The following is a 14,574-nucleotide window of genomic DNA, read 5'->3' as shown; positions in this document are numbered from 1 at the left end:
ATTTCTTCATACTGCTGCCTATGCTTCTGGGCTTCTTCAGCTGGTTTTGCCGGGAGATTGGCGGGCCTGTCCTCCAGGATAAGTGCGGTGGTGGAAAGAGGCTCAAAGTCCAGGTTCTTCCTCACATTTTGCTTTGGGGAGGGTGGCCTGCTCGAGCTTCCAGACTTGTCTTCATGTTCCATGAACGCCGTTCTACATTGTTTTTATGAAAGAACAACACAGGACATTTTAAAATATTGGGTATTTGGTATTAAAATATTGGTATTTGTTGCATAACAATGACCGTGTGTGTGTGTGTGTGTGTGTGTGTGTGTGTGTGTGTGTGTGTGTGTGTGTGTGTGCGCTAGTCCTGGGACTTGAATTCAGGTATTGGGCATTGTCTTTGAACACATATGTAATTTTATATATGTAATGTATGTGTACTTACATATGTAATTACTTATATGTAATATTAAATGATATCACACGTAGAATACAATATAATATAAACATAAATCTAAATGTTAAGTTTTATGAAGCTAAGAGAATTAATCTTTTGGATATGAGCTGTTAAAAATGGAAATGGGCATGTTCATATACTGGAGATATTCTTATTGCTTTAAGAATTTATTCTATATTGTAACACATTTAGGAATAAGAATATAATCAACCTTTTTGATAATTAAAACAAAGGCATTAGGCAACTGATGAGAAGCTATTATTTGGAATTTTCTCCAAATATATGTTCTTTTCTGACACAATTGGATGGCAGGCAGATTCTTTCTATTTTCTGTATTCCAAATGTGATTGTGAGTGATTCTTTTCACCAGTCTAGAGGGAATTCATGCTAGTTAAGAGAAAGTAAAACATTTGACTGTATAATGTGAATGACCCATAACTCAAAGCTGCCCAAGGCTGGCATTTAATTTACATAACAGACACTGGCATTTTCTCCATATTTCCAGGAAAGAATTTTATTAAAAAATTTAAGTTTTATACACAGAACACTTGGCATGCAGGGTGTATGTGCTATTGTCTTAACGGACTATAAAACAAATTCCTATAATATACAGTGTGTTTAAAGGGTACAGGAAAGAGATGACATTTTGTGACTGTGCCATGAATTTTGAGATAACTGAAATACAGTGCTCTAATGTATATGGGCTTGAGCTAAGAAAAGATCTTTATTCTAATTCCAGCGTTATAGTATGTGATTGTACAATATGGCAGAAGAAAAATTGATTCCTATTAATTCTCATTAAAAAGTAATTGATGGAGAGAGAAGTTTTATGTTATGGCTTAGTAGGTGATTTGAGATAATTCATGGGTTTCAATCATCTTGTACCATCTTCATTATTATAGAAAATTATCTCTAACATTATCCACATGTACATTATATTTGTTTCTTTGACAGTTCATTTAATGAATAGCAGAGGTGTATTTAACAGATTATCTCTATTATAATGAAGAATGGGAGAGAAAGGGAAAAGAAGGAGATGGGAGGGAAAGAAGGGAACTACTATTACTGAATGCCTAAAGAATGGAGCATATCTCCCACCTAATTCAGGTAACCTTCATAAGAGCCTTGTGACAAAGCAATTTCCTCACAAGTCTTGCCTAAAAAAAAAAAATCTAAAATATATGAACCAGGTGCTACCATTTAGATCTGGATTGTTCCCTCAAAGCCCATGTGTTAAAGATTTGGTATTCAAGTGAGTCCTGCTTCACCTTAGGTAAGGAGAAGCCTACTAGGAGTTGTTAGGTCATTTTGAATATTCTTCCAACGTGATTGTGGGAAGTTGTAAGGTCATGTGGGCCTTCCTCCCATGGGATTATGGGATCCTGGTTTCTTCCCCTTTTTAACAACTTGACCCTAAGCATAACCTCCTTTGCCACATACTCTGTCCAGGATGTTCAGTGCAAGTACTGGCAGAAAGTAATGAGGTCACTTGGTCATGGACAGAAATTTTCAAACCTGTGTTCCCAATAAACCTTTCCTATGTTAATATTTCAGGTATTTGTTCTAGCAATGGAAAGTCAACTAAGCGTACAATGCATCAGGGGCCTAAACTCAGTAGACTCAGAAGAGGACCTCTCCCCCACTTTGTTTAGTGCTTTACTAAAATTATTTAATATTTAAATGAGGAGCTCCTTTTTCCCATCATAGAGTTATGTCTATATAGTTATATTTATATCTCCAACTTCAGGTCAATGACCTTGAGTACCCGAGTATTGAGTCATCGCTCTTGTACTGTTTGCATCTAATATCCACATATCAAGGAGTCTGTGTGCCTTTTGTCCCTTTGGTTTTGGATTATTTCACTCAGCATGATTTGCTCTAGTCTCATCCACTTCCTAGCGATTGCCATTATTTTATCTTATCTGTTGGCTATGTAGAATTCCATTGTATATATCTATATCTATATACCACATTTTTTTGTGCAGTAGGGCATCTGGGTTGTTCCCATCGCTTGGCTATTGTGAATAGTGCAGAGATGAACATGGCTATGCAGGTGTTGAGGAGCTCCTTTTTTAAAAAAAAAATATTATCGGAATGATCTATAGAGGGGTTACAGTTACATTTGTACGGAAGTGAGTACATTACTTCAACATTTTTTCTTTTAAAGTTTTTTATTGTAATTAATAGAAGGGTTACAGTTACATTTGCCAGGTAGAAGGTGCATCACACTCATTGATACCCCTTCTCATGTTTCTGTCCTCATTTCCCTCCCCCCACCTCCTCCCTTCATCTTGTTTCCCCCCATCCCTTCCTATTTCAGATAAACAAATAATCATATATACAATCAATATATCAGATAACAAGGTAAGATACTGTATCAATATGAGAATAACCAAGGGACAACCGAAGAGATGAGAAATAACATAGTACATTAAGAACAGCAATCACACATTATATGGCTCTTGTTTCCATATCCTAGAGATCTTTTCATTTAGCCTCATCCTATATGGCCTTATGTATCTAAATTTTGAGCTCTTGTAATCCTCTCCCAGGAGAGTCCAACGTTTGTACTAATTATTACAAATGAGGGCAACCATTGAGCCTATGTTCCTTTGGGTCTGGCTTACTTCATTTCATATAACTTTTTCCAAGTCTTTCCATTTCCTTACAAATTGGGTGATATTTGTTTGATAGCAGCATAGTACTTCTTCAATATTGTTACCCCATCCCATGTTTTTCTCCCACTTTCTCTCCCCTATCCCCTCCCAATTTGTAAGATTCATTTCCAACATACTGTTTTGTGAATATTGCTGTTACACTGGTTCTTCCTTTGTCTCATCATCTTATTTTCACCTTCCTTTCCCTGATTCAAATACACAAATAAATGTATATACAATATACCAGATATAACATCAATAGAGGATAAATTATAAAGGAAAGACAAAGAAAAACAGGAGTAAAGAAATAACTTCACATAGTACATTAAAAACAATAACCACAAAGATAAATCTCTTGTTCCTTTTGCTTGGCCTCTTCCTCTATGGCCATGCTCATCTGCTAGGAAAATGCTAGGCAAATACTAATTACAAATGAGGGAAACTTTGGAGCCTATGTTCCTTTGGGTCTGGCTTACTTCACTTAATATAATTTTTTCCAAGCCTGCCTTCCTTCCTTCCATCCTTTCTTTCTCCCTTCCCCCCTCTCTCTTTCTCTCTTCCCTCTCTCTTTCCCTTTCTTCTTTCTTCTTCCTTCCTTCTTTTCTTCTTTTTTCTTTGCACTGATGCTTCCTGCTTTGAAAGATTAAGCCCCCCCCCTTTTTTTTTACAAATTAAGATTTCAACAGAAGTCTGTGCCATTCTAATTTCAATTAACAGAGAGAGTGAGTGATTTCAGAGGAGGGACAGTAGGAAGCCATGAGGAAAAAGATGCCCTAATAAGAATACTTACCTTTTCTTTTCTAGTCTTCAGGTCCCCAGATTCCCATTTAAACCACAGTCCTATGGTTTACAGCTTCCATTTTCTGACAAAGTTGGTTATTTTTTTAATCTAATTTGCGACACCTTCATATTCCATAATATGTAAAGAATTATTTATGTACTAATGGATTCTTCCCCATGGGTTACAGGATTTTTCCAGAGAGAAATTCCAGAGAAAAACAAGTTAAATAAGTTTCTTTAGCTCTTTATCTTTTTTGCATGTCTGAGTGTCCCATACATTCTGGAATCTCAGGACACCTGCTGAGGTAGGCTAGCCTTTAATCTGTTTCTGTAAAAGCACATGCCCTTTCTATTATACAAGGCCCTATCTTCTAATCAAAGGTTATCTGTAACTCTGGATAAAAATGTAAGGACTTGTATAGAGATAGATTCTTGCCTTGAGGCTTTGAACCATGACTTTAGTCATTTAGGCTGCTGGTTTCAAGTAAATGAAAATGAAATAAAATACAAGTCAAAGGCTTTCCTGATCTTTTCCTACTCAGAACCTTACAGGAAAGCTGCCTAATCAGTGTATAGCATACACGTTTCTGGGCCATTACTGCTTTCTCTCTGCCTTAAATATTTGTTAAGTACCAAGTATGTACCAGAAGCAGAGGTAGGTAATGCCTCATAAATGTTCAGCAGTGATATGGGTCAATGGTCCAGTGGGAGCTTGGAAGGAAGCAAGAAAACCCTGAAGAGAACACAAAAAGGCTCACGTGAGCCAGACAGGGTAGCTATAGAGAAAGAATTCTGAAACCTACTCTCTCTTCTAGTCACAATCTTTCCTTTCCTTCAATGCCTTATGGGACTGAGACTATGAATTTGAAGACTCCTAGGTGGTATTGTGTACTCTTCCTGTGGATAAGAAATTTTGGTCTTGTTTGTCAGGAAAGTGGGCTTGTTCTAGTGAGATTAGAGCATCTTAGTGAAGGTCTATACTTCATTGTTCACGTGATCAAGAAAAATCAATTAAATATAAAACAAAGTTTTCAGAACACTGCAACTATTGCCTTTCTAAAAAGAAACTGTAACTAGGGGCCATATAAGTTATTAAGCTTCCTGAATATTGGGGTTGTAACTTATTGAGCACATTAGTAAATGATCCGGAGCAGAAGAGTAATAAAAGCATCACAAATTCTGTATTGAGTGCTCAGCTTGCCCACATAGGGAAAGATAAACTTGTGAATGAACTTTCAAAAGACTTACTGTGAAGGCTATGAAGTATTTTATTTTTTCAATAGAGACACTGGAGGACAATCATATTATAACATACAATAATAATATAATATAATGTACATTATGTTAATTTAAAATTTCTCATTTTTGATTTGAAACACCAGAGCCATTTTTCAGAAGTCTATTTGGGAACAGAACCAGGCTGAGATAAACGATGCTCAAGTTCTGAACTTAAATCTTATAAGGGATGAGCTAGCAGACAAGAAAACACAATGAATATTTACAGAGTGAAGAATAAATAGAAGTCCAAACACTGCTGGGTTATTGGAGTCAAGTCAGGAAAGGATGTGAATTGAATATAATTAAGACTGTCCTATGTGGGGAGAAGTACAAAGAAAGGAAACTGAAAAAGGGCTGAGGTCAATACACATCATGTCATCAACAACAGAGCCTATGAATTGCAGAAATACACAGGACATTTCAAAGGTAAGAAAAGTCTTAGTCAAAATGAACAATGTGAAACATCTGAAAAGGAAAAGTCACATGAACTTGTTCACTGGTACCTGTGGAACTAGAACAGAGACATTCCTTGCATTTAAGAAGAAGATATAAAACAAGTAAATGATACTAGATGTTACACAACAATGGAGATGTACTCTCCTTCATCCTTTAATCTGTCAAAGATACATTTGAGACCTCCAATGGATGCTTGAAAGTGTGGGTAACACTGAACTCAATGGATGCTATTTTTTCTACACATACATGATTTTATGGTCTCCCTCTCTCTTAATCACCCTTCTTACTATGATATGAAAAGATAAAATCCTAAGTGGTGAAGTGACTGACAGAGATACTATGACATGTCATATGGGTCATTTGAGGCAGCAAGTGACCAGTGATCAGATAAGATGGAGGCTAAGTGACTAATGGGTGAGTAGCAAATACAGCTTAGATGTTCAGAAAAATATGATGATTTATGTCCCAGGTTAGAGGCGGAGTATTGGGAATTATCATGCGACTCAGAACCTCAAGCAATTTATACCTTGCGAATTGCTGATTTCTCGATTTTGTCATTTATTACTGCTTGTGGTTGACCCTGGGTAAGTGCAGTTGCAGATAAGGGGATCTTCCTGTAGGTTGAAGTAAAATAGATTTTAGAAGGTTTAAATACGTGCATGGGAAATAGATTCCTGGTAAGTTATTGAGGGAAATGTCTTGGCATTCTGATATTAACATAATTGAGGGTAAACATATCCTCCTACAAACCATTTGTTTAAACTGTTTTTAAGACCAGAATTTTCCAGCTAGTAAAGCTGAGTTGTGCACAAATATGGCATTACTTATTGGTTTATGTGTGAATAATAGTTTTTATTATAGAGAAAAAAATGACAAATCTCTCACACTAAAAATAGCAGTTGCTTAGATCTCTGGAGAAAGTGTTGACTGATAATGAAAGACATGAGTGAGAGCAATACAGAACTGTCCTTTTTAATCCAGAGTGAAATAAATGAATGGTTCCACTATCTAAGTCATTTTATTTTAAAAATAAATGCTTAAAAATTATACATGTAGCAGAATCACCAGAAATTTGTCAGCGTGTTTCCTTAAAATGCTTTACATGAAACTTCTTTCAAATGAGAAGAGTCAGATTGTCTTAATTCTAAAGAATTGGCTGTATTTTTCAAGACATCTAAAACCTAAACTATGAGTGAGATTTACTGCAAAACATTCTTTAATAAGAGAGGATGCCTCTGTTTTATATGTTGAGAAATTAAAAATCAACAGCTTTTTGGAAGATGGCTACGTGACATCCACCATTTCAAATTTTATTCTGTTGGGGGAACAGAGAAGGCAGGATGAAGTCCTTCAACAGAGGGATTTGGAAGATTTAAATGGCATTCAGTCTCCCTGGTAACCATAAGGGCTACACAAGCTGTTCAATGAATAGCCCAAGCATTTGGATTGACGGGTTGTCAAGCCAACAATGGTTGAGATTTGAATACTTTAATTCTTTTTGGCTTGAATCTGTAAGCATAAGTGCCTTGGTGGAGTCTTCAATTTTTTTTCTTTTTTGGTGGTTGTTGTTGTTTGTCTATTCTAGCTGTGTGAATCATTTAAAAGCTGAAGGTATCTGAAAATTGCCTCTTGGAGCACAAACTCCTTCCAGTTGTCGAAAGTCATTTTTGCTTCAACTTTGTTTCAGATACAAAAGCTAGTGGGTAGATAGATGATCTTCTCCACTTGGCCAACAAACACATTCTTAGCCAATTTGCAGGGCTCAGGAATAAGAAAATTTGAGGTGTAAACAAAATGCCACCAATACATAAGCAGAATACACTGAAGAGTGAGATCCAGCCCCTTGAGCCATTTCAAATATCCTTCCGCAGTTCTGTGTGAACCAAAGAGTCCATGGAATCTAAGAGTGGTCATCATCTTCTCAACAATGGCTGTGAGCTCCCAAACAGGGAACTGAGCCCGAAGGTGTTGGGTTGCAGGAGGGCCCTGCATATTCAGAGCTCATGTTCTCTTTGGAGGAGAGCTGTGTCTGTCATTACACAGTGAGTGCCTTGGAGCTGTGTCTGTCATTACACAGTGAGTGCCTTGGAGGAGACATAAGTACACATTGCTTAAAGAGAAAGGTGAGACTCTGTGTTTGGAAGAGCAGGGGTTACAGAAGAAGGGAATTTTGAAAACTGAGTTGGAGATTTTGTAGAAAGAAGTAGAATATTGGGTAATGGAATCGAGCAGGTTCTCATGGTTTTTCTAGATTGAGGAAACTGTCGATCATTTTCTCTTGTCCATTTGGCTTTTGCCTTTTAAGATTTCAGGTACTGCGGAGATAAAGACCATGACCTAAGCAGATTTCCATCCTTTGCAATACCTAGACTATGACCTTGGCTCTCATAGTTATTCCATTAGTGAGTGTATTTGGAATAATTGAAGTTTGAATGATTTCTGCACCTACCATTTTCACAAAAGTGAAGATATCCACTATCCCTAATAAAATACTGTATTTTAGGAGAACAATACTTTTGGTTCACATGAGTCTTAGAAGATTAATGTCTATGATTCTGTGTGAGAGCTTCTTTATCAGGAAAGGACTTTTTGTTACATTTCTAACTTGAAATAAATTACCTGAAATTTCAATTTGTCTTGAATTCTCTTGAGTTCTGTGGAGGTCATGTTCCGTCATGCTTGAACAGTGACAGCTTTGACAGAACCGGTCTCAATAAAGAATACGAGGATCATCAAGTAAGATGATATGCTGAGCTCTGCCCTGGACTGGCAGCCTCCCTACTCTCACCTATAAGAAGTGGTGCTCTCCTTTTCCTACCTCTATCCAGGGTCACACATACTAATAGGAGGAATAAAAGATAAAAGAGGGCCATTTAAGGAGGAAGGTACATGTAAATAAGTTCTAACTAGAAAAATGTTCATAACTTTTTAACAGAGAAATTTTAAATCAATCAGCTTTTTTTTTTGTCACTGAAAATGAGCTCATTCATTTCATGATGTCAGTGACCATCTGAAGCCTTGCCAGCATCATTTGGAGAAAACCATGTTTCAAGATACCTTGTTCAATACAGTATATTTATATATATATATATATATGTTCACACATTAGGCTATTTTCATATATGTGTGTTGAATATGTAACTAAAAGAATACTCACTGTATGATGTGTACCTTCGCATAATCTTTCTGTTGCTACTTAGCTTCACAAAAATCCATCTGTCTACTATCTATCTACCTATTTAATAAGCATGTTAAAGAACAAAAAATAAAAACACAAAAGCAGTCTTTCTGGTTGGGAGAAAGTGCCTTCCCTGGAGCTACTCACGTCCTGGAGGGAGCAGTATCTCAGCCTGGGGCATGGCTTGGAAATATAAATGAACCCAGTCAGAGACACAGTCCCTCTTCTGGTCCACACACTAGAGGGAGCAACATCCCTTTGCTTCAACTCATCCTGGGCAGAGGTACAGAACAAGTGGGCAACTGGGCAACTAGACAGACCTCTATCATGTGGAGCCTGCCAAACGTCATTCCCAGTAAGCATTCCTGAAGTTTGTATCCCACTTCCTCTCCCCCCCCCTCTTTCTCCCTACCCCCTCCTCTCTCTCTTTCCTCTCATATTGAGGAAGGATCTTGCTCCATACTTGAATGCCCCATCCTTCCGCCTCAGCCTCCCACCCTAGGGATTATATCTGTGTGCCACCATGCAAGATCCTGTGTTTTATTTTAAATAAAAGTTCTGGGTCTAAACATTCTCCTGCCTCCTCATTAGCCTGTTTTTTTCCCCCATAAGGCACCACAGGGCAATGTGGTGAGAACTATTGGTGTCTTAAAGGAAAGGGGCTTAACAAGTGTATTATAGATTGGCTTAGAGATGTGCATTTAGCATCTGGAATATAAGCAAGTTTAGGATTTTAACTCTTAGGGACAATAAAGATAACTCCATCCTAGAACTGAAAACACGAAAGGAATTCATCTCTACACAAGCACTTAGTACAGTGCTAAGATATAAGAGGTGGAATGCTGGTCTAGATCAAAAGGTAACAATTTCAAAAATATACTTTTGTGGTTCATCAATCAGACTGCAAACCTGGAATGTAAAACATTTACTTACTTAGGGGCAAGTTTGAAATATCTACATGGTGTCAGTAAGAGAGTGGCATCACCTAGCTCTGTGAACATCCATCAGGTGATCACAACTATATGGGTTTCAAAGGATCCTCTCCTAGTTTAACCCAGCCTCAATGCTTGTATTGGTTTGCCTGTTCGTTTGCCTGGAGAACACAAAGTATTCTCCGCAAGCTCTTTTTTTTACACAAAGTAGCAGGCTATTCCACAACTTTATACATTTCTCCTTGAAACCTCAGCCAAGTATTTGAACCTAAGTATCCATCATCAGTGAGATCTCTATTATCTACTAATGCTAGGTCAAGACCCCTGCAAGTAAAACATGGTTAAGTGTTTTCCTCCATTGCCTAGGTTTTTGGCCCATAATAAAACATTTAAATTTAATATTGTCAGTGTGAGGCCAAATGACAACCCTTATTGGGTTCATGTTGATGATTGAGATAAATGGGATTCTCGTGGGAGCTAAGGTTGAGGACTGAGGGGGTGATGTCATAGCTGTCGGTGACATCATCCTACTCACATGTGCCATGTCGCATTCTCATGTACAGTGGACATTTTAGCTTTGAAAATGTGACCATATGTTGGATTAATTATTATAAAAATGTTTAAGAATATATGTAACAGCAAATGTTCAGGCTTCAATTTTTTTCTCACAATTAACATATCTGAGCCCAAGACTATGCTGCCAACATTTGATTCTACATGAAGTTACATGAATAGACCATAGGAAAATGATTTGATGTAATGTATACTCATGGATCAGGACAAGTGTTTCCAGGAAAAACAGAAATTATTAAAATTTGAGTGTACAACACCGAGTTCATTTACATTATCTACAGAGTAATTATAGACTATTATCAGTTAAAGCAAAGTAAAGGAAAATGTTGATAATCATCATATTTTAATCTTATTATAATAAATGCTAATAATTTCCCTTATTTAGCTATTGTCTAATGCACTTTGAAATAAGTGATAATTACTTTATGGCCAACATTAGCTCTTTGGTTAATCAATCCAAATGAGTGCCAGGAAAAGGTATTAAAACACAGCAATGAATACTTAAGTCAATTAATCTGATAACATTATAGTCTACATTAAAAGTTCCTTTAATCATATGACATAAAATAATGAGTAAATGGTCATTTAATAATTAGTTCAATTTTTTCCTGCTAACAATGAAGTATTTAAATTTTCTTTTGAGTAAATGCAGAGTTTGACTGTCCTATTCAATTCCTGAGAATGCCTTTTTCTCCTAAACATTTCACAAAATAATCTATATAATTAAAACAAATGGAATTGAATATTTGCAGACAGGAGATTTGACTGCTCAAAGGACTTCACAGAGTATTTTCCTGTAAAAATGTGAAAAAGCCTTTTAAAATTCATACACAGAATGGATTGGTACAATTGTTTAAAACTTTAATATGATGGGTAGATTCAGGTCTCTTGAAATGACAATAGGTGGTGTCAAAATATGCCAGAAATCTTATATCAGTAGCTTTCATCCATGTTAATATTTTATATAATGAAAAATATTTCTGATGCCTCTGTCAAAAGCCTTCTTGAATCTTGACCTAATTTGTTAGAATGATTTAAGAATTTAAAACTCCTTGCTGTTTCTGTCTCAGGCTACATTAATTCATTGTTTAACTCTCTATTGGACTCAACACACATACACAAAGATAGTTCAACATTTCAGCCAAAACAACCTCTATGCCACACAGAGCGGTACATGTCTGCTCTTCAAACCAAATAATCGCTGTAGCGTTACTTACAGAACTGGAGCATGGAGCCTCTGCCCAAGTGTTAATTCTTCGTAAGAAAAGAAATGATGTTATTTGCTGCAAAGATACAAAGTCATTTCTTTTTAAAAATTAGCCTATTTAATGCATGGGAGCTTGCCATATTCCTTCATTTAATATCACATTCTCTATAATGATTTCTGATTACCAAAATGCATAGTACAAATGCTAATCAAGGCCCTTTTCACAACAAGTGTGGATGCTGAGTGCCTCCTACGAGTTTAATCACAGTGTGTGATTCACACAGTAATGGGTCATAATTGCCCCCCACCAAGCTGTCTTGAGGGTCTTGCTTCATTTTAATACCACTGGACCTTATCGACCACTGAAATCTACCCCGGATGCCCTGAAGGTTGTAACGAATACCTCCAGGCATAATTATTCCCCCAGAAGGGTGCCTACCAAGGGTGAAGAATTGTATTTGTTCTCTCCCCAGTTTCACAGTGGATTACAACAATGAATTGCAGTATTTACACAATTTTTCTGTTACCTTTCACTTTTCTCTTACCTTAAGAAGCAGACTGATTTCTATCTCTCCAGGTAATTAAAACTGGCTGGTAGCTTTATGTACAGATGCATTAAAAAGCTTTTTTATTTCTGTTATTATCAGTCAACCTGGGGTTCATTTTCTCTTTGAAACCTGGGGAGCTACACGTCGAAATCACTGTCACTTTCAAGAATAGCAGCCTACATCATTCTCTTTCTTTAACCAAATATGGAAGTTTTCAGACTTGACAACTCACTGCTGAAGAAACTGAGGAATGGCATGGTGATGGTTTTGTCTGAGAGGAGATTGTGGTGTTTCTTCAGCTGCATCTGGAGTATACTCTTGCTGACACAGTCATGCTTCAGTATTTCCTTTCCCTTTACAGCAATATGTTCCAGTCACAGATACCAACAGCTGTTTGTTGATGGCTACAGTTTTTTAATAAGCAAAGCTACTAGTTCTTTATTATTAGAGTTATTAGGGCATGGATATTTATCAAATGCTATCTACATATCAATCTCTATATGGTCTTCAATGAAGAAGAAGAATCTCTGCTGTTGAAAATCTTACATGTTAGTGAGGTAGAAAAACACAAATAAGGAACATGGAAACGTAATTCCACAACCAGTGAAAGATTTGATGGACTGGGTTTGGGAGAACTTAGAAGTACTAAGTTGAAATAAATGGATTATTAAAGATAGAACAAATTCTCATGAAGAGGCATTAATTGCTTATGTAAACATTTTGCCTCAGATTCATTTAGTCTGTAGTTTTTTTGTCTTGTTGGTTGTGGGGCTTGGGCTCTGTGCCTGAGCTCTTCAGCTACTGCTCTACCCCTTGAGCCATGGCACTTTTTCTGGTTTCCTGGTGGTTAATTTGTAGGAGTCTCATGGACTGTTATGCCAAGGCTGGCTTTGAGCCTCAATCCTCAGGTGTCAGCTTCCTGAGTAGTGAGGATTACAGGTGTGAGCCACCAGCATCAGGCTCTTTTTATTTATTTTTACTTTGTTTTGGCTTATAAAAATTCAGTAATAGTCAAAACTTAGGTGAATTATAGTATGCAAAATTTTCTTTGTTGTACCATTAACAAGAATATCACTCGATAAGTTGCTCAACAGTTGAACATGAAATGACCATAGAACTCAGCAAACCTATTCCTAGGTGCATAATTATTAAACTTGGTGATCAACTTGATTGGAATGAGAAGCATTTGGGAGATTAGTAAAGCACACTTTTGAGGTGTTTGAGGGGGCTTCTAGAAAGAATTCGCTAAGGGAGAAAATGGGCCATGAATTTGGGAGCAAGGAGCACTGACACATAGTCTGAGGGCCTGGATGGAACAAAAGAAGAAAATGGAAAAAGCTCTTTTTTATTGCATTTTGTTGTCAGAAAAATGTGTAGACTGGTCACAGTTATATTTGTCAGGTAGTGGGTACATTACTTCTTGAACCCTGATACCGCTTTTCGTGTTTTTGTTCCCCTTCCTTTCCCCCACCCCCTCCCAATCATCTTGTTTTCCCCCTTCCCTTCCTTATTTCAAATAAACAAATAAGTGAATGTACAGTGTGCCAGTATACTAATTCAGATACAGTAATCTCGTGAGATTAATAATAAGTGAAAAAAGAGAAATAACTTCACATAGTACATTAAAAACAGCAACCACAAAGATAAACTTCTTGCTTGTTTAGACTTATCTTGTCTGACCTTATGTACACAGCTTTTGAGCTATTGTGATCCTCTGTTAGGAGAATCTTAAATGTGCATTAATTATTACAAATGAGGGAAACCATTGAGCCTATGCTCCTTTGGGACTGGCTTACTTCACTTAATATGTTTTTTTCCAAGTTTTTCCATTTAGTTATGAATGGGGTGATGTCATTCTTTTTGATGGTATCATAGAATTCCATTGTGTGTAAGTATCACATCTTCTTGATCCAATCATGTATTGAGGGGCATCTGGGTTGATTCCATATCTTAGCTATGGTAAATAGTGCTGCAATGAACATCTTTGTGCTAGTGGCTTTAGTATGCCCTTGTTTCTGGATGGTTGGGTAGATGCCAAGTAGTGGAATTGCTGGGTCATAAGGGGGCTCTATGTTTAGTCTTTTGAGAAACTGCCATACTGCTTTCCATAGTGGTTGAATGAGTTCACATTCCCACCAATAGTGTAGTAATGATCCCTCCTAGCCACATCCCTGCCAGCATCTGTTGTTATTAGATTTCTTGATAATGGCCATTTTAACTGGAGTGAGGTGGAATCTCAAAGTTGTTTTGATTTTCATTTCTTGTATGGTCAGAGATGTGGAGCATTTCTTCATATGTCTATAGGCCATTTTTATTTCCTCTTCAGAGTAGTCTTTTAAGTCTTTAGCCCACCTTTTAATGGGATGGCTGTTTCTTTGAGGATTTATTTTTGAGAGATTCATTTTTTGATCTGTAGATATATTTTAGATATGAGGCCTTTGTGTGTTGTAGGGCTAGTGAAGATCTTCTCCCACTCTGTGAGCTTTCTACTTAACTTGCTAGCTATGTCCTTTGCCATACAGGTAG

This window comes from Megascapheus bottae, chromosome 6 (genome assembly GCF_031878675.1).
Source record: "Megascapheus bottae isolate mThoBot1 chromosome 6, mThoBot2.hap1, whole genome shotgun sequence".
Lineage (NCBI taxonomy): Eukaryota > Metazoa > Chordata > Mammalia > Rodentia > Geomyidae > Megascapheus > Megascapheus bottae.
The sequence above is the reverse complement of the archived record's forward strand: the minus strand, read 5'-3'. Positions refer to the sequence as shown.